This window comes from Xyrauchen texanus, chromosome 20, assembly GCF_025860055.1.
Source record: "Xyrauchen texanus isolate HMW12.3.18 chromosome 20, RBS_HiC_50CHRs, whole genome shotgun sequence".
In the NCBI taxonomy this organism is placed as follows: Eukaryota; Metazoa; Chordata; class Actinopteri; order Cypriniformes; family Catostomidae; genus Xyrauchen; species Xyrauchen texanus.
Window position 1 is genome coordinate 16,554,883 of NC_068295.1, and position 19,576 is coordinate 16,574,458.

The 19,576-nt window shown below is 41.7% G+C and overlaps 1 protein-coding gene across 2 annotated transcripts in view; it reads right to left on the reverse strand.

The window, feature by feature from the left end:
• LOC127661167 (V-set and transmembrane domain-containing protein 4-like) overlaps nt 1-9,374 on the reverse strand; it is a 30,382-nt gene extending 21,008 nt beyond the window's left edge. The window contains exon 1 of one of the 2 annotated variants that reach the window (XM_052151767.1): nt 8,929-9,374. The gene's annotated coding sequence lies outside the window, so the exon portion shown is untranslated. Of the gene's footprint in view, nt 1-2,276; nt 2,447-8,928 lie in introns of those variants that run through there. The other variant, XM_052151769.1, reaches the window with a different exon arrangement.
• Between the last annotated feature and the right edge of the window lie 10,202 nt (nt 9,375-19,576).

Genomic DNA, 19,576 nt, shown 5'->3' on the forward strand with positions numbered 1-19,576 from the left:
TCCTTTTCAATACAAAACCAGGGAGGGGCTCTCTCAGGTGGAAGCGACCAATGAGCCAAATGTCTGAGACCGAATGCATAATAATAAAAGAATCTTGGGTAGGCCTAACCCACCCACCAATCGGCCTTAAACATAAATCTAATCTAACACATACCGTATATACATAAGACAGGTTGGTGAAAAGAGTGACAGAATGTGAAATAAATGATCAGTACAGTAAAAAGTAACTTTATGGAGTCTGTTGACAATGCCTTAAGAACCATTTAACCTTATTTGAGTCTACATCAATTTGCTATCGGATTACCCAAAGTATTTTAACAAATACACCAGAACTTTGAGCACAATATTGGAGATGTACTTGCATGTAGTAGTGTTTCCTTGCGTTCTTTGTGTTGCTTGTTTCTTGGTCGAAAGTTCTTTCCGTCTATGTTTTGGACCTCTGTAAGATCGAAGAGTTATTGTCTGTATGAATGATGAGGTTGGCTTTGAAGCGAGGCCTTGTCATGGACCATAGAGAATGAGAGGCTTTCTCTGGACTTTGAGACCAGACAAGAGATGCTGACAGAGGAGGAGAGAGGAAGAGAGTGTTTTCTTCCTGTTTGGAAATATTTGAACTGAAATTGGCCGCATCCCAAAGGTGTCCTGCGTCAATCAGGAGTGACTTTTCATATTCACATGGTCAACTGGGCTGTCTTTTCCGACAGTTGATTTATGGTCCTTTGTTTCAGATTCTTACAAACCTCCAGCTCAAAAATAGTGCATATTTAAACATGAACTTATATATCTAGAGAATGGTAAAAGAGACATGATATTCGTTGTCATCAGCTTTATCTGCATATGCCAGCGAACGTTTACATACTAAACTGTTAGAAATAAGATATTCTAAACCTCAGTGCCTTTTTCCTCTCCGGGTTTTTATTGAGTCGTGAATCAAATCAAGCAAACCAACGTTGGGGAGAAAAGTAAAGAATAGAAAAAGCTCTTTGTCTCCTCAATAACATACAAATATATATGTAAATACTGGAGGGAGTTCACTTCTCCAGACCAATAGAAACAGACATTACCTCATAGATAATAAGTCCATATGTTGGTCTCCTTCAAAACCTTAAGAGCCTTCGGACCTCTGGCATACACACTATTACAGTCTACACACTACACAATGTATACACAGAGGAAGAGAGAGAGAGAGAGAGAGAGAGAGAGAGAGAGAGAGAGCTCCATGCTAACATGAAACATATGTCTGATAATGTATTCGGAATGGAATGCAGCAACTCAGCATTTCTCTCTTGGACAGGGCTGAGATATACCTATTTCTAACATAAACATGACATTTTTTCATGGATATTATACGTGTAGGGAACAAAACATGAAAATCCCTGGTTACAAAATCATACTGGTTAATTCATTGATTATACAACATGGATGAAACATTACACACATTTTAAAGTGGTACATCAGACTATGATCCTTAATTTGTCCATTATACAAGTTACCACAGTTTGTGGTATTTTCTGAATTTTCGGAATTCCCTAGCAAGCCTAGGTATTGTATAAATCGTGGATTTAAATGCATTCTGTTCATTTTAGATGGTTAAATCAGTAAAGTACTGTGACTTTGTGTATAATGTTCCTGGATTAAGATGAAATGTGTAAGTATTAGAGTCGTGAAAATCTGATGGAAACTTTTCAAAGAGAAGTCTGCTTTAACTCTGTATGGAATTTCAGGAGGTCGTGCATAGGGGCCTTTCTGAGCAATGCTGATGCTTGGGCTGTCTAATTTATGACGTTGTTGAATTCCAGGATTAAGATTGGGTAAATCCTGTAACGGTGGCGGCCTGATAATAAATTCAAACAATCAATCAACGATTGTTGAAATAAAAGTTAATCAGTTTGGGTGCCAGACAGGTGTAACCTTGTCAATAATTTCAGACCAATAACCCAGATAGCTTAGATGCCACCAGTTACATACACAAAATACAGAAAATAAATCACAAAGGACAGTGCCAAATCAGTTTTAGAAAGGTCTGTATTTCACACAATTTCTCACAAGAAAAAAAAACAAAAAAAGAAAAAAATAATATATACCACCACTTTAAACTGTCAGTCAATTTTTTTCCACATAGACCACAGATTCCACAGTTGTTCATCCAGGCACAGAGACAGATTTTGTGAACAAAATCAATATCAAAAATGTCAATTTTGTTTGGTATCAAAAATAAAAAAAACTCCAAAACCAAACAAAATTAGCCAAAAAAATAAAATAAAAATATTACTCACAGTTTAGTTTGTGGGGAACCGGAATACCCGGATGTATAAAGTGCAGAGGTGAATTTGTGTGTGTGTTTGGTTAACCAGCCGCAATTCCAGCCACGCCGTAGCCTTTAGCAATGGTGAAACTCTGTTGGATGGTAGAGGGAACAAACCAGGATCCAGACGGCCCTTATCACAGCTCGCTTGGGGATAATTTTACACGCTCGCGCTGAAAACATCGTTATGGAGAGCGTTTTTTCTCACCAGCAACCGCTCCAGCAGAGATACAGCGTTTTACCCGCTGTCGATTTCGTCACCGCCTCCCAGGTAAGTGCAAACAACACCTTACTTTTTCTTTAGTATTTCCCTTCGTCTAACCACCAACAGCTCGTTCGTTTCATGCGTTTACTTTCAGTTTGGCGTTTTGACGGTTATTGAGGCTTTTCGGTTCTCACCTCGATGAATCGCACTCTTCACAACAAACTTCACGTCTTTTTCCCACACTCCCTTTTTGTTTGTTTTTCTCCTCCTTTTATGTGACAACCATATTTCCTTTTTCCCCACTTAGAAACGGAAATGGGCGGAGACAACCTTGATTTAATTATTTAATTTGTTTTTGTAACGTTTCAGCTCCGCCACACTCCTCCCCCCTGGGAAATAACCAACTCCAGGTTGGTTAAAGGGTAGCATTGTTAGAAACCAAGAAACTCTTCATCTTCGTCAGTGGATTCGTGGAAAATTTCCAAAAGTTTTGATTTTCCCAGATGGTTTAACTCATCAGCGGTAGGAAAACATGGCTTCAAGTTACATACATGAACGGTACGCACATCCTCACCAGTGTCTTCTAGTGCCACACGATAATTCAGTGGTCCCAGCTGTTTTATTATTCTGTATGGCCCTTTCCATTTGTTGGCAAGTTTTGCACAAAAATGGTGAAGTGCACTTGATTGCGGGAAATTTCTCACCCATACACGGTCTTTTTCTTTGTAGAAGACATCTCTTCGGTTTTTGTTGTAGCTACGGAGCTGTCTTACTGATGCTTTTTTGGCGTGTTCTTTGGCTCTAGCTTGCAACTCGGACAGATGTTCTGTGACATCGTAAGATGGAGCAGTCGGAGCAAGGTTTTGCCCATGCAGCAGCTTGTCCATTGGCCCCTGTAATTTTCTCCCTAGGTGAAGCTCGGCTGGAGATATACCGGTGGTTTCTTGTACCGCTGAATTAATGGCAAACCGTAGCTCAGGTAAGTGTTGGTCCCATTTTTTATGATTGTCATCCACATATGCTGAAATCATCTGTTTTAATGTTCTGTTTACTCGTTCGGTTAGGTTTGTCTGTGGGTGGTATGCTGTAGTCATCTTCTGAGTGACTTTCCATTTCGCACAGATGTCTTGAAAAATGGCTGAGGTGAACTGTGTGCCTCGGTCAGAGAGGATGAAATCTGGTACCCCCCATCGAGTAAGGATTTCTTTTCTGAGGTATGAAGCAACAGCCTGAGCAGTGGCCTTTCGCAAGGGAACAATTCAACCCACCGTGAATAGTAATCCACGAACACTAGTAGATATTCATGTCGGTAGGAACTGCGAGGCAGTGGACCCATGATATCTACTCCCAACATCTCGTTTGGACGACTGGTGGTGGTCTGTTGAATTTTCCCAGCAGGCTTGCGGTTCTCATTTTTCAAGGTCTGGCATTTCATGCACCTTTTTACATATTGTTTTACAGATGTCCACATGGAGGGCCAGAAAGCGACCTGACGTACCCTCTGGTAAGTTTTGCTAATTCCTAAATGTCCACTCAAGGGATGCGCATGGTAATGCTGTAGAATTTTTGGAACAAGGGTGGCCGGGATATAGAGTCTGTAATGTACTTGCCCATTAGTCAGATGAGTTCGATGATACAGCTTGTCTTCAATTACCTCATATTGGTCTTGCGTAGATGAATCATTGTCGGCTAGTGACTGAAATAGTGTGGTAATTAACAGATCTTTGTGTTGTTCTTCCCAGATGTCTACTGCGGAAAGTGGAAATCCAAAGTCCTCCTTCTGATTGGTGTACAAGTGGCATCCAGGTGCAGAATACATTCGGGATAATGCATCTGGAGCTTCATTGAGTTTTCCCTTTCGATACTCAACCACAAAGTCAAATTTTTGCAGACGGAGTGCCCAACGGATTAGACGTCCTGTGGTTTTTGGGGAATTCAGGACCCACTGTAGAGCTGAATGATCCGTGACTACGGTGAAGAGTTTCGGTTCCAGGTAGTATTGCCATTTTTCTAGCGCCCATACTATTGCCAGACACTCTTTCTCTGTAACAGAATAATTAATCTCAGCCTTGGTTAACGCTCGGCTGCCATAGGCCATGACTTCTTCCAAGCCAGGTGTTTTCCTTTGCGTCAACACCGCACCGAGTCCTGAATCACTGGCATCAGTGTAGACCACAAAAGGAAGTTGAAGGTCTGGATGACCCAGGATGGGGGTGAGGTGAGACATGCCTTCAATTTCTCAAAGGATTGTTGACACTGTGGTGACCACTGGAATTTTCGTCCCTTCTTCTTCAAAGCATTTATAGGCTCAGCTACCTGAGAGAAATTGGGCACAAATCTGTGGTACCATCCTGCCAACCCGAGAAATCGTTGAACTTCTTTAAGGTTCCGGGGAACAGGGTAGGCGCGAATGGCTTCTACTTTGCTGGGGTCAGCAGAGATGCCTTTTGTGTTTACCACATGTCCCAGAAATGTTAATTCATGAAGGCAGAATTTACTTTTTTCAGGTTTATGGTTAAACCGGCTGTGTGCAATCGGTCGAAGACAGTCTGAAGATCATAGAAGTGTTGGGTGACAGATGGTGAATAAATTATAATATCATCAATGTACACAAAACACATTCTTCCTCGCGAGTTCACCCAAGACAGTCTCCATTAGTCGCTGAAATGTCGCTGGAGCATTCTTCAGCCCAAATGGCATGACATTAAATTGGTATAACCCAGATGGAGCGATGAATGCAGTCTTGGACTTGCTCTCTGGTTCCATCGTCACCTGCCAGTACCCACTGTTGAGGTCGATGCTGGAGAAAATACCTGCACCAGAGAGGGATTCCAATATCTCTGTGATATTAGGCAGAGGATAGGCATCTCTCTCAGTGACAGCATTGACCCTCCTATAGTCCACACAGAATCTCTGGCTGCCATCTTTCTTTGGGACCAGGACAATAGGTGAGGCCCAAGCAGAGTGTGATGGTTCTATGATACAATTCTTCAACATTTCTTTAACTTGTTCTTGTACCACATCTTGTTTCTCTGGTGTCAATCTGTAGGGACGCTGTTTGATGGGTACAGGATGGACAGTATAAAGACAATGCTGGAGTACTGTTGTTCTTCCGAGCTGGAGGGTACAGACCTGAGGATTGTTCTCTAAGAGGTGGAGCAGTTGGCACTTCCTCTCAGGTGGTAAGTGTGCTGTGTCCACCAAGGTTTTAATTAACGTTTTTTCATCCAGATTATCTGTTGACTGGGACAACACCTGTGGCATTTGCTGTGGAGGAATAGAACTGAACAAGGTGAGAGCTCGCTCTGCATTTTTATGTTGTTTTTTCTTTTCCAGATGCTGGATACATCTAGCGGGAATACTAGCTCGTCCAGGCTGAAAAGGATAACTCTTGTTGGGAATTGACTTGAAGGAATATTCTCCATCTGTTACATTGATCTGAAGACCACTGGTGAATATAAAATCCAATCCTAAGACCACGGAGTATGCTAGAGTTTTAGTAGAAAGGATGGCTGCCGGTAGGGCAAAAACTTGGTTATGGAGTGTCATTTTGATATTTGTCCATCCTATAGGTACAGCGGTCTCACCATTTGCCAAGTAGAGTGGGCCAAGGGCCCATGCCCGGAGTGGATCAGAGGATGCAAGCTCTGTCCATAAGCTCTCGTGTAACAGAGTGTAGCTTGCACCGGTGTCGACTATAGCCTTTCCTGTCCATCCGCCAATGGTAATCGGGACAACCAACTGTTGAGGTATACTCTCACATTTGGAAGTAAAAGATGCAGTAGATGGCTGGAATGGAGGTGTGACAGACAAGGCGTTATTTGATGGTGCTCCTGTTTTTTGTGCTGGAAAATTTCGCTTGTTTCCTGCAGGATTTTGAGTCGATGTGAAAGGTGAAGTGGAGTATTGTGGACAGTTTCCAGGGGAATGCTGACCTTTACATCTCCAGCATTGGACGGCAGGTCTTTCCATTTGACGGTTAGGGGTAGGTTTGGGTGGTATAGATGAAGTCATAGTCCAGCCCTTCATAATGCAGCTGATGAACATAGTCTTTTTCTAGTTGATGCCCAAGTTTTACCAGTTCATCCACTGTACTTACTCTGCTGCGAAGCTGACTGGCAAGGTATGGTTTAATGTTTTTTAGTATCATTTTAACTAACTCATACTCTGTCAGTGAAGGTTTCCAGCGCTTGCATAAAGCTCTGTAAGTGAAAGCGAAATCTCTAATGGACTCATTTTCCCCTTGGTTTCGGGTGCGGACACGCTCAGCTAGCTCGTCTTCATAATCCTCAGAAAGAAATGCTGTGAGAAATGCGGACTCAAACTCACTCCAGGTCGTAACAGAGGATCTAGCCACTTCCCACCAGTCCCGTGCTGTTCCATAAAGGACAGTGCGAAAGGTTGCCAGAATGTCTGTATCCTCTAAGGGGTGTAATGCCATAAAGTCATGACATCTAGTTAAATATAACAGAGGGTCACTATCATCTGAGGATCTGCCAAAGGTGGGAAAAGTTAGCTTCAAATGATCACTCTTGACCACAGATGTTGGGTGTGAAAGAGGTGGAAGTACAGACGAGGATGTGTGGGGTTTTAATGTTTCACCTTCTGCAGCAGTGGAGTGAGAAGGTGATTTGAGTGTCATCGAGTTGGAGTGTTTCCCAGGAAACTTGAAGTAACTGCTTATTTCTGTTTTCAACTCTTTCAAGGCGTCAGCTACGGCATTCAATTGGACGCTACATTGACTGATCTCCTGAAAAAGTTGGCCACAATCCTTTTGAGTGATGTCCTGCATTTTCTGGATGTCTTTCTGCACCTCTAGCTGGAATTGTTCCACCATAAATCGGACTTCAGAGATTAAGGTGTGCTCACTTTTCTGCAGTTCTTCTGTCACCATCACTTTCATGGCTTTTGTCAGCTGATCTGTGTTCTCTTCATCATGTTGGTTTTTAGCAGTAATCGTGGCCTGAAGCTGCTGATGGTTGGATTTTATCTTAGCAGTCAAGGTTTCGATCTTGGCATCCTGCTGTGAAGTGGTAGTTTCAAGTCCCTGGGTGAGTACTTTCAAAGCTTTGTCCTGCTGATTGAGACAATTAAACAGGACATCCCAGTTCCCTTGTACGTGCTCTGATAATTGATACACTCCTCTGCCAGGTGTTGGGAGAAATGCAGGCAAGTCCTGCGGCGTTCCTGACGGTGTAAATTCCGTGGAAGTACACAACTGCATGTTAACAGTCGGTGGAGGAGCCCTTTCTCCTGGAAGTGGAGTGGAAAACTGCACATGGGTTCTTGCAGTAGGACTGCGAAACACTGTGGGTGTGGTGTAGAAAGTGGGAACAGGAGGTGGTTGTCGGAGTTGCTGTTGGGTTTGTGGCACCAGGGGCCAGTTTGGTGTGGCAATGTCTGGAGGATCAATTTCCACGAAAGTGGATTGTGGTGGAGGGGTATGGGCCATAGTTGACGTGTATGCGGAATATGGCAACGGTCAATTGTGGAATGTGGAAAAAATAAAATATCAGAAATGAGAACACTATCTGGCCGGTCTCAAATTCTTTTGGGCAAAATGGGGCACCTAAAATAACAAACTACAGAGTAGTGACACTTTCACAATTCAGAAAAGAAAATATTATAGAACCTTTGTGCATTACTTTTTAGCAAAATGGGGCACCAAAATAACAACCTACAAAGTTTCAAACTTCTACAAAGGTTTTTTTTTTTTTTTTTCACAATTTGGCTGCAAACGTTCCAAAATGTCTGTTGGATGGACCACTGTTCAATTCAACCAAAGTTCAAATGATCACAAAAAGAGTTCAATGTTCATTCGGTTATTGCTACGGGTCACAAGAGCAAATATCTGATGATCACAAGAAAAAAACCCAAAAACAAAACAGTTCAAAGAAATAGTATTATTTTCAAGTTCAGGGTCAAGTTTCAAGTCTCTGAGGGTCCCTGTTTGGGTGCCACTCTGTAACGGTGGCGGCCTGATAATAAATTCAAACAATCAATCAACGATTGTTGAAATAAAAGTTAATCAGTTTGGGTGCCAGACAGGTGTAACCTTGTCAATAATTTCAGACCAATAACCCAGATAGCTTAGATGCCACCAGTTACATACACAAAATACAGAAAATAAATCACAAAGGACAGTGCCAAATCAGTTTTAGAAAGGTCTGTATTTCACACAATTTCTCACAAGAAAAAAAACAAAAAAAGAAAAAAATAATATATACCACCACTTTAAACTGTCAGTCAATTTTTTTCCACATAGACCACAGATTCCACAGTTGTTCATCCAGGCACAGAGACAGATTTTGTGAACAAAATCAATATCAAAAATGTCAATTTTGTTTGGTATCAAAAATAAAAAAACTCCAAAACCAAACAAAATTAGCCAAAAAAATAAAATAAAAATATTACTCACAGTTTAGTTTGTGGGGAACCGGAATACCCGGATGTATAAAGTGCAGAGGTGAATTTGTGTGTGTGTTTGGTTAACCAGCCGCAATTCCAGCCACGCCGTAGCCTTTAGCAATGGTGAAACTCTGTTGGATGGTAGAGGGAACAAACCAGGATCCAGACGGCCCTTATCACAGCTCGCTTGGGGATAATTTTACACGCTCCGCGCTGAAAACATCGTTATGGAGAGCGTTTTTTTTCTCACCAGCAACCGCTCCAGCAGAGATACAGCGTTTTACCCGCTGTCGATTTCGTCACCGCCTCCCAGGTAAGTGCAAACAACACCTTACTTTTTCTTTAGTATTTCCCTTCGTCTAACCACCAACAGCTCGTTCGTTTCATGCGTTTACTTTCAGTTTGGCGTTTTGACGGTTATTGAGGCTTTTCGGTTCTCACCTCGATGAATCGCACTCTTCACAACAAACTTCACGTCTTTTTCCCACACTCCTTTTTTTGTTTGTTTTTCTCCTCCTTTTATGTGACAACCATATTTCCTTTTTCCCCACTTAGAAACGGAAATGGGCGGAGACAACCTTGATTTAATTATTTAATTTGTTTTTGTAACGTTTCAGCTCCGCCACAATCCTATATTCAAATCATGTCATTTCAATTCTTCTGCCTGTATATGTAATACCCCTGAAAAGAAGTATAAAAAGATTAAAGAAGAAATAAAACAAGCGCTGCAATGATGGCTTTCTTGTCGTCGTATTTACTCAGAATGAAACACATAAAAGGTATACATGTATAACAAATGCTCAGTACATTACATTATCAGTGCATGTATCACTTTATCACTTTACAGCAATGACTGTCTGTAAACATAAGTGACTTCAAACATTTCTTATCACACTAGAAATGTGACACTCAAATCTCATGTTCTTTACTAAAGAAAACATTTTCAGACTGAATGTTTACTCTAAATGACAGTATGAAATTAATAACACAACAATGCAGCCGAAATATTCAGTTCACTCCATCGTCTCTGATATAAAGTCACGTTTCAGATTGATTAAGACAAATGAAATGCGTAACTCAATTAACGGGCATGAAAGCATTAAATTATCCAAATGCAAGTTTAAGATAACTCATAAACTGAAACAACATCATGCACTCTTATACACTCAAATAATATCGACATAATGAGCATTTATAATAAATAGCGGGATATCGCGCTAATCGCGAAACAGCCCTGCTAACCATGTGCTGAGACATACTAAACTCATTACACACGGTTAATATAGTAACACAACTGCTTTGAACACACACACAACTCATCAGTATTGCATTAATAATGTTTATACTCAAAACCCAAGTGTGTTTTAGTTACCTGAAAAGAAGTATAAAAAGATTAAAGAAGAAATAAAACGAGCGCTGCAGTGATGGCTTTCTTGTCGTCGTATTTACTCAGAATGAAGCACATCACGGCCGTGCCACCTGCTAAAGCATGCGATGACGTCATCACGCAGGTATGCCAAAAGAAAATAATTAATTTAATAAATGCACATAACACTCTGTTTTAACAAAGCACCAATAACCATTTAAACAATATTAGCAACATTAGAAAAATAACATTTACCAATTCTATAATGCCCTTGAATAAAAATGAAAAAACATAAAATCCACTATATCACATATAATACTACAGCAGCGACTGGAGTCTGATCATTCGCTACTGACCACATGATATTGATGAAATGCCTAATGTTATCAGAAGAGCTGCGGCCCCAAATAAACCCCACCTGATCAATATGTATAAGAGATGTCATAACTTTACTTAGTCGTTTAGCCAGATTATTTGACAACATTTTTACGTCTAACTGGTTCAGGGAAATTGGATGGTAACTCTTACACTCGCTTGGATCTTTGTCCTTCTTAAGAATCAGACTTGTGTCATGTTTGGGGGAAGCTTTCTGTCCTTTAATGATTCCATATAAACTTCTAACAAAAGTGGAGCCAGTTCTGTAGCATAAGATTAAAAAAATTCAGCAGCAAAGCTGTCTGTAGGTAAGGCCTTAATTACCTCATCAAGCTCCTCCAAGGTTATCTCAGAATCAAGATCATTTTTTTGCTCAGTCGTCAATTTTGGGAGTTCTAATGGTTCCACAAAGTTTCTAATATCCTCATCAGTAGATGAAGACGTTGGAACTATAAAGATCACGATAGCATTCTTTAAAAGCATTATTAATTTCAATGGCCGAGGTAAAAATTTCACCACCAACAGATTTCACTTAGGGTATGGTAGAAAAAGACTCTCTATGCTTTAAATATCTAGCCAAACTTTTTCCTGCTTTGTCCCCTTACTCAAAGTATGACTGTCTTGCCCTGAATAACCAAAATTCCACTTTCCGTGACAAAATAGTATTATATCTGTATTGCAATCGGATTCCATCAGACGACATACAGTGCTTCAGCTCTGCCTCTGCACTTTTAATATTTCCTTCCAACTCCACAAGTTCTCATATTTTGGATTTTTTGATGAATGAGGCACACTGTATGATACGGCCCCTAAGAACTGCTTTAAATGCCTCCCAAGCCACACCCACAGAGGATACTTAGGACCAGTTGGTCTCCATTTAAACATTGATTTCAGTCTTTAACATTTTTTGGAAATCAGGATTTTGCAAAAGGGAACTATATGATTTCTTTTTCTCCATATGTGGAAATATCAGGGCGTGATCTAAGACTAAGATGTTTCCAATTGAGCAATCCACAACAGATGAAATGAGGGACTTAAATATACATTAAAAGAATATATATTCTAGAATAAATCTTATGGACTGATGAAAAAAAACAACAAAAAAACAATTATAGTCCCTATCAGATGGGTTCAAAAGTCTCCAAATATCTGTAAGACCAAGATTTATACACATCCTGTGAAGTATCATTGTTGCTCTAGGGGGCTTACACACTTTTGCTGCACTATGATCAAGGACTGAATCCATCAATAGATTAAAGTCTCCTCCCAATATTATATCATGAGGGGTGCCAGCGGCTTGCAACATCCCTTCAAGATCTATAAAATAGCCCTGATCATAAGCGTTATGTGTGTAAATATTAGCCAAAATCAGCCTTTGCCCCTGAATTTCAGCTAAAACAATGACTCCTTCAAATGTATCATTAATCTGTTTGAGAAATTTGAATTGTAGATGTTTATTAATCATTATAATGACACCCCCCACTACTCTTACTTGAGCCAGCACTAAATAAAACATGTCCACCCCATATCTTCCCAAATTTTCCAGCTTCCTGCAGAGAAAGATGCATTTCTTGCAGAAACACAATATCATATTTCTTATAAATAACCTTCCTTCTTTTTATGGGATGCCCCAACCTATTCACATTCCATATGGAGAGAGATAACCCACTCGTATTAACATTTGACATTTTGATATAGTAGAAAAAATTAATTGTGTGTCAAAAACAAAATTATAAAGACCACATTTCAGCATTAGTTCCACAATCAAACCCCGAACTTCCCCCCTGAACCAAACAAACAGAAAAAAATGTGTGCATTAACCCCGCGCACGACAGCGCCAACCGGCGTTGATCCCTGTAAACTCAAAAGGTCCATGTACACCTACGAGAGCCCCTGTGACAACTTTGCCGTCAGATTGCTCAAATTGTAAAATTGTAAAACAAATTGTAAAGCAAAACCCAGCCAATAGACAGAGTAAACACAAAGAACGTGTATATTCATTGACAGAACTGTCTCGGAGGTATGTTCCTCCACAAAACAAATTCCAGCTGATATAAAGCCATACAGTTTCCTCGGTCACAACGAATGTTCGGTGTGCCGGCTGTTTATGAGTGCAGCAGATTCTTTGACGTAATCATTCCAATGTCCCACAAAAATACTCCAGGAATCAAACTCCAGCCAACAGGAGGCATAAGCACAAGGAACAAACAGATTCATTCACAACTGTCCCGAAGCAGTGTTATTCCACAAAACAAACTCCAGCCTCTAGACAGAACAAGCACATAAAGAAACAAAACAGGCATGTTCAGTTCCTCGGATGGTCAAGAGTCAATTTCACTTGGTGGCCGCATAAAATTATACACCATCAGTCCGTCAACTTTATAAAAGACATCCTTTGTGTAGACATGTAGATATTTTGCGGTCACCCTTAATGTCCATTCTCAATATAGCCGGAAACTTCAGTGTAAAAGCGATCTTCCATCAATGAAAAAGTCCCTCGGAGTGTCATTCCACAAAACAAACTCCAGCAGCTAAGCGGAACCAACACAAAAAGAAACAAAAATTATGCCCAGCTTCCTCCCACAATCAAATGTATGTTCAGCTGATCCACTCACATAAGAAACACCCAATGGTTGGTTACCCATTGTTTCTATAATAGACAGTGCATTTTTGGGGCACAAAAATACCTTGCAGCCGTCCTTGGTGTCTATTCTCTGTTTGGCCAGAAACATCAATGCAAAAGCAATCTTCCGTTGATGTAAGAGTTTCTTACATTTCTTGAAACGATTGTGTTTCTCGTCGAATTCGTTAAGTCTGGGAAAATGAAAATGTTGTGATTCTTCCTAGAAAGCTTTCCTTTGCTCCTCGCCTGGCGCAACACAATATCTTTATCAGATGATCTCAGAAATGTGGCCAGAATTGGTTGGGGCCTGTTTCCCTCAGCAGATCTGTGAGCCAGGACTTCCAGTTTATGGCCTGTTATGTCGAGCAGACTCGGGAAGAGCTTTTCTAGGAAATTCACCATATCTCTGCCTTCTTCATGCTCAGGAATTCCAACAAATTGGATATTATTCCGGTGATTCCTATTTTCCAAATCTTCCAATTTTTCCAAAATACCTTCCAAATCAACTTTACTCATGGGCAGATTAGCAGATAATTCCCTCTCCGATGACTCCAGATAATTGATTCATTTCTCAAGATCTGCCACTTTTGTAACCAACTCTGTACGTCGAACCAATACGTTGATCAATTACAGCGAGATCCTCCAAGTCAGCAACAACCTTCGTCAGCATCACAAACATGTTGGACTGTTGATGCTGAATTTCTCCAGCTGTGTCATTCAAATTGAGTCCCCGGTATACAGGCCCATCGGCACTCCCATCTGGAACATGTAAGTATCTTTTAATAACTCCAGAGCCTGAGGATTTTTACTTCTTTGCCATGTTTAGCTCAAAGAGCAAATGTGTCACTGGGGGTTTATTGAATTTCACCGGATTATGACATGAAAATATAAAAATAATTAGCAAAATGTGCAGAGCTGTCGCTCACACGTGTGCTTCTCGCACGCCGTCACATGACCCCCAAAAACACAAAAGTTTCTTGATCTCTCGACAAGAGAGAAACGTGATCGATTAAAGGAATGCAAGCAACTCTTACATCAACGGAAGGTCGCTTTTGCACTGATGTTCCCGCCAAATTGAGAATAGATGCTAAGGATGGCCGCAAAAAATTTACATGCCCACAACAAGCATTGTCCTTCATAAAGTCAATGGAATGAGTAAGCTATTGTGTGATGCTCTTGATACAGCCGAGTGGACCTGACTCACAAAACAATAACTTGAGCGACGAGGAAGCTGAGCGTCTTCTTTGTTTCTTTTTGTGCTGTTCCGCCTAGTGGCTGCAGTTTGCTTTATGAAGTAAAACTCCTTCTGGAATGTTCTTTGTACTTATGTCTCCTATTGGATGGAGTTTGTTTTGTGGAATATTTCCTGCAAATCATTAGAGTGATTAGGGCATATGTTCCACTCAGGTAACAGCTAAATGGGCCGGCTCACTGGACATTTGTTTGACTGTCCGAGGAAACTGAATGGCCCTTTTATATATATATATATATATATATATATATATATATATATATATATATATATACAAATGTATTTATTTATTTATTTTGTGTGTGTGTATGTGTGTGCTGGTTCAGCTAGAGGCTGGAGTTTGTTTTGTGGAGGAACACACCTCTGGGTCAGTTATGTGGATGAAACTACACGTTTCTTGTGTTTATCCCACCTAATAGCTGGAGTTTGTTTTATAGATTATCTTCTTTTGAGTAATTCTGTTTTACAAATTTTTGTGTAGAAACACCAGACTTGAGCAATGGCAAAGTTGTCACTGGAGCTCCCGTAGGCGTACATGGACTGTTTTAGTTGAGAGGGATGGATGCTGGTTGTCGCTGTCGTGCGAGGGGTTAATGCACAGGTTTTTCTTTTTCCATTTTTTTTGTTATGGAGAAAGTTTGGGGGTTGATTTTTGCACCTGTGTGGAATGTGGTCTTTATAATTGTATTTTTGACAATCAAATATTTCTAATATATCAAAATGTCAGATGTTAATATTTAGTGGATTGTCTCTCTCAATGTGGAATGTGTATTGGGTGGGGCACCCCATAAAATGAAGGAAGCTTGTTTATTTTCTTAAACGTAAGAAATGTGATATAGTGTTTCTTCAAGAAAGATATGGGGAGTACATGTTTTCTTTAGTGCTGGCTCAAGTAAGAGCAGGGGAGTCATTACATCGTTAAGTAAACATCTACTATTAAATGTCTCAAACAGATTAAAGATACATTTTTTATAGATCTTTTTTATACACCTTCAAGGGATGTTGCAAGCCACTGGCACCCCTCATGATATAATATTGGGAGAAGACTTTAATCTTTTGATGGACTCACCCTTGATCACAGTGAAGCAAAAGTGTGTAAGCCCCCTAGAGCAACACTGATGCTTCATATGATGTTTAATAATCTTGGTCTTACAGATACAGTGCATCCGGAAAGTATTCACAGCACTTCACTTTTTCCCAATTTTTTTATGTTGCAGCCTTATTCCAAAATGGATCAAATTCATTATTTTCCTCAGAGTTCTACAAACAATACCCCATAATGACAACGTGAAAGAAGTTTGTTTGAAATCTTTGCAAATTTATAAAAAATAAAAAACGAAAACAATTACATGTACATGATGGACACACATTACACAGAAGAAAACTATTGCACTTCTAAGAACTTTTATAGGTATTCCAGTACTTCGATTTCCAAAAGCTAAATTCAAACATGTTGAGGACTTCAAGAGTTAATCTATGTTCGATCACTCTCACGTCTCATAGAAGTGTCTCTGGCAACACTGAAATGGTCTTTATAATTTTTCAAATTAGCCGTGGCCAAAAGTATTGGCAGTGACATAAATTTTGTGTTTTGCAAAGTTTGCTGCTTCAGTATTTGTAGATTATTTTTTCACAAGTTTCTATGGTATACTGGAAAATAATGATAAGCATTTCATACATTTTAAAAGCTTTTATTGGCAAAAACATTCAATATATGCAAAGAGTCAATATTTACAGTGTTGACCCTTGTTCTTCATAACCTCTGCAATTCGCTCTGGCATGCTGGATATCAGCTTTTGGGCCAAATCCTGACTGATGGCAATCCATTCTTGCCTTATTAGTGCCTGGAGTTTATCACAATTTTTTTACCACAGGTTTGTGAGTATTGACCACAGGTTCTCTATTGGACATTCACAATTTTGTCTGCAGGAGGACACATCATTAAGATCAGTCTTCACCAGATGTGACTGTCTTGCTTCAGCCAGGTTAGCTGTTTCTGTTTGCTGCAATCCGGCCACACTAGCTTAAACTACCAGTCAGGCTGCCCGTCTTTCTCTCTCACCACTTCCCCTGATTTACGGCTACTCGCCACAGATTTTACAGAGTTCTTCTCTAATATGGCGCTTTCCAAACCACTTTGTAGCCACTGCCTGGTGCTGCCCAAAAAACTCTGGTGCAGATGACCCCGAACTTTCCGACTCTGACGGGGGAAACGGTGATGACGACATGTTCCTGGGTGCCTTCAGGGGCGCGGTCTCTCTCAGCTGGGCAGATCAAAGCAACCTGGCATTCCCTGAGGACATTTTCTCAGGAGATCCCTCGTTCGCCAATTAGCCGGCGGGTTCTGGTGACGAGGACAATGCGGGCATTCTCGAGGGTTCGGAGGACAAGGAGGCCATCCCATCCTCCATGATTCCCCAGGCTAATGCCCCCGGGGCTTTACCCCATTCCGTCCTCATCGAGGTTTGTGAGTGAGCGGTGTTGTAGAAATTGTAATACACATTGATCAGTAATAGTCATTGCAAGGGAATGCCTCTGTGTCTGAGGAATGTAGAGGGGGAGGATCTGCTTCTGTTGAAGACCTTGGGGAAAAGAGGTATAAAAAACAAGTAAGCCCTCCCCTTCAGCGTCTCACTCATGGCACAGATTAATTCAGGTGTAATGACTGGATCCTTCTTGCAAGAATAAATTATTTTAAAAGACTGTTTGATTCAGAGTGTCTCTTACGCAGTGATAATGGTTGGTTAATAATTTTTTGCCACAACAGCGGCCACTCACCTCGATATCGAATGGCCAGCCCTAAAAAATGCCACTGACCAAGAGAGGAACGTGTATGACGGGAAACTCCTGGGACCCCCTCCAGGCCCAAGAAAACAACTTCTCCCTGTCCTGCCTGCATGTGCTAAGCATATGAGGCATTGTTGGAGAGTGAAGGATATGCCTCGAAGTGAAAGATATGAAGGCCCTTGTAAATTGTGACCCCCCGCCATCGAGCCCTCTATTGCCAGACACCTTAATCCCTCTCAAGGTGGCCTACCCCCCCAAGCCTGTTCTCCCCAACAAAATGGACCGCTTTTCTGCCTCCATCCACCAGGTCTCTTTCAAAGCCTCGGCCTTGGCTGTCAGGGCCCTCAATGTCTCTTCCCTCCTCTCTGCATACCAGGCTGAACTCCTGTTTGACATGAGGCAGCAACTAGAGAAAGGGACCCCCACACCCTCTCTGTGGAAGGAGATTGTCACAGTTAATGACCTCCTCCATAACGACCGTTAGGGCGTCCAAGCATACGGGTGTTCCTTGGCTCTCTCAGTGGCCTGAGAATGTGCGCTCTGGCTTAATCTGTCGGGCCTCCCTTACAGTAAGAAGCGGTGCATCGTGAGTGCCCCGGTAGAGCCTGGCCAAGCTCTCTTTGGCTCTGCCATTGCCTTGATGCAACAGCGTTGTGACGAAAAGAAAAAGGAGGATGAAGCGCTTAAATTATGCCTTCCTAGGAAAGCGGCACCATGCCAGGCACACAACGGCCACCCGTGCGTGCGGCCCGTGCGGCCATCCAACCCTCCTACTACGGGACATCCTTTCTAGCACCCTGGTAAGGCAAAGCCATACAGTAAACCACCTCCTCAGCAGAGTAACTCTCCCTCTACTAAGCCCTGGGGGAGGATGTCTTTCACCATGGCTGTGGCCAAGTAACCCCCCAACTCTACCCCGTCTGACTCTTTATCATAAACGGCCGGCCTGATGCATGACCTCAGGGAGCTTTGCGTCGGACCTCCGGCCCCCCGGAATTATTTTCCTGCCCTCCTAGCTCACACGTTCAAAAAAATGAGGTTTTCTCTCAGTGGGGTAAGCCCCCCCACACCAGTGGGTGCCCACCCTGTGTTTTTAGTGCAGAAGAATATGCGCTCTCTCCGTTCTATTCTGGATCTCAGATTGTTGAACAAACATTTAAGGAAATACAATTTCAGAATGTTAACGCATGGCATAATTGCTCGCTCAATTCATCAGAACGAATGGTTCACATCAGTCGATCTGAAAGATGCTTTTTTCCACATCAACATTTAGAGAAAGTGGTGCAAGACTCCAGTGGAGTGCTTGCGCACATCACATCGCTCGGGTTCAGAGTGAATGTGAAGAAGAGCAACTTTACACCCTCTCAGAATGTTATATTCCTGGTCTGAATTCAATCTCCATGCACACATCTCTCACAAGAGCGCGTTCTCTCTCTAATGAATTGCACAAATTCATGAAATGAAATCACAATTCGGGGCGAAAGTTTAATTTTGCACATGCCTCAGATTACGGAGTATGGTGCCTCCACCCTCAGCTAGTGGGCATGTTGTGGGAGGGATTCGGACCGGAGATCTCTTTGCCTCATGTGACAACTCCCATTGTCCTATGTTCTTCTCAGTTCTTCTCAGACGAGGACACGCCCCTCGGCGTGGCCAGGGCCTCCTCCACAAGGTCCTTATATGACTGTAAGTGGCAAGTGTTTGAAGGGTGTGGTTCCACATCGTATCAGTGTTCAGTCTCCGATATTTTGTGTATTTACAAGACCTTATGGATAAGGGCAGGTCTTTTTCAACTATTTAGATCTACCTGGCGGCTATTTCTGCTTGTCATTTTGGGTTTGATGGCGCAACTGCAGGGCAGCACCCCCTCATTCATAGATTTATAAAGGGCACCTGCCGTTCTCTCCCAGTTACTAGGAGAACTGTTCCTCAGTGGGACCTCTCTATGGTGCTGGAGGATATATCTCAGCAGCCTTTTGAGCCCTTGGGAAGCATTTCTCTAAAATTGCTGTCTTTCAAGACAACTTTGCTCCTGGCCTAAGCATCCTGGCCTCGTGCACCCAGTTATCTTTTAGTAGAGATAAGGTTTTCCTTAGTCCCAACCCGGCCTTTATGCTTAAATGCTTCCCAGCGTTCTCATGTGCGGTAATGGAGCTTTCCACTTTTCACCCTCCCCCTTTTTCCTCTGTGGAGGATCAGAGGCTGAATGCTCTGTGTCCTGTCATGGATAGGACCAGTGCTTTTCATCATCAACG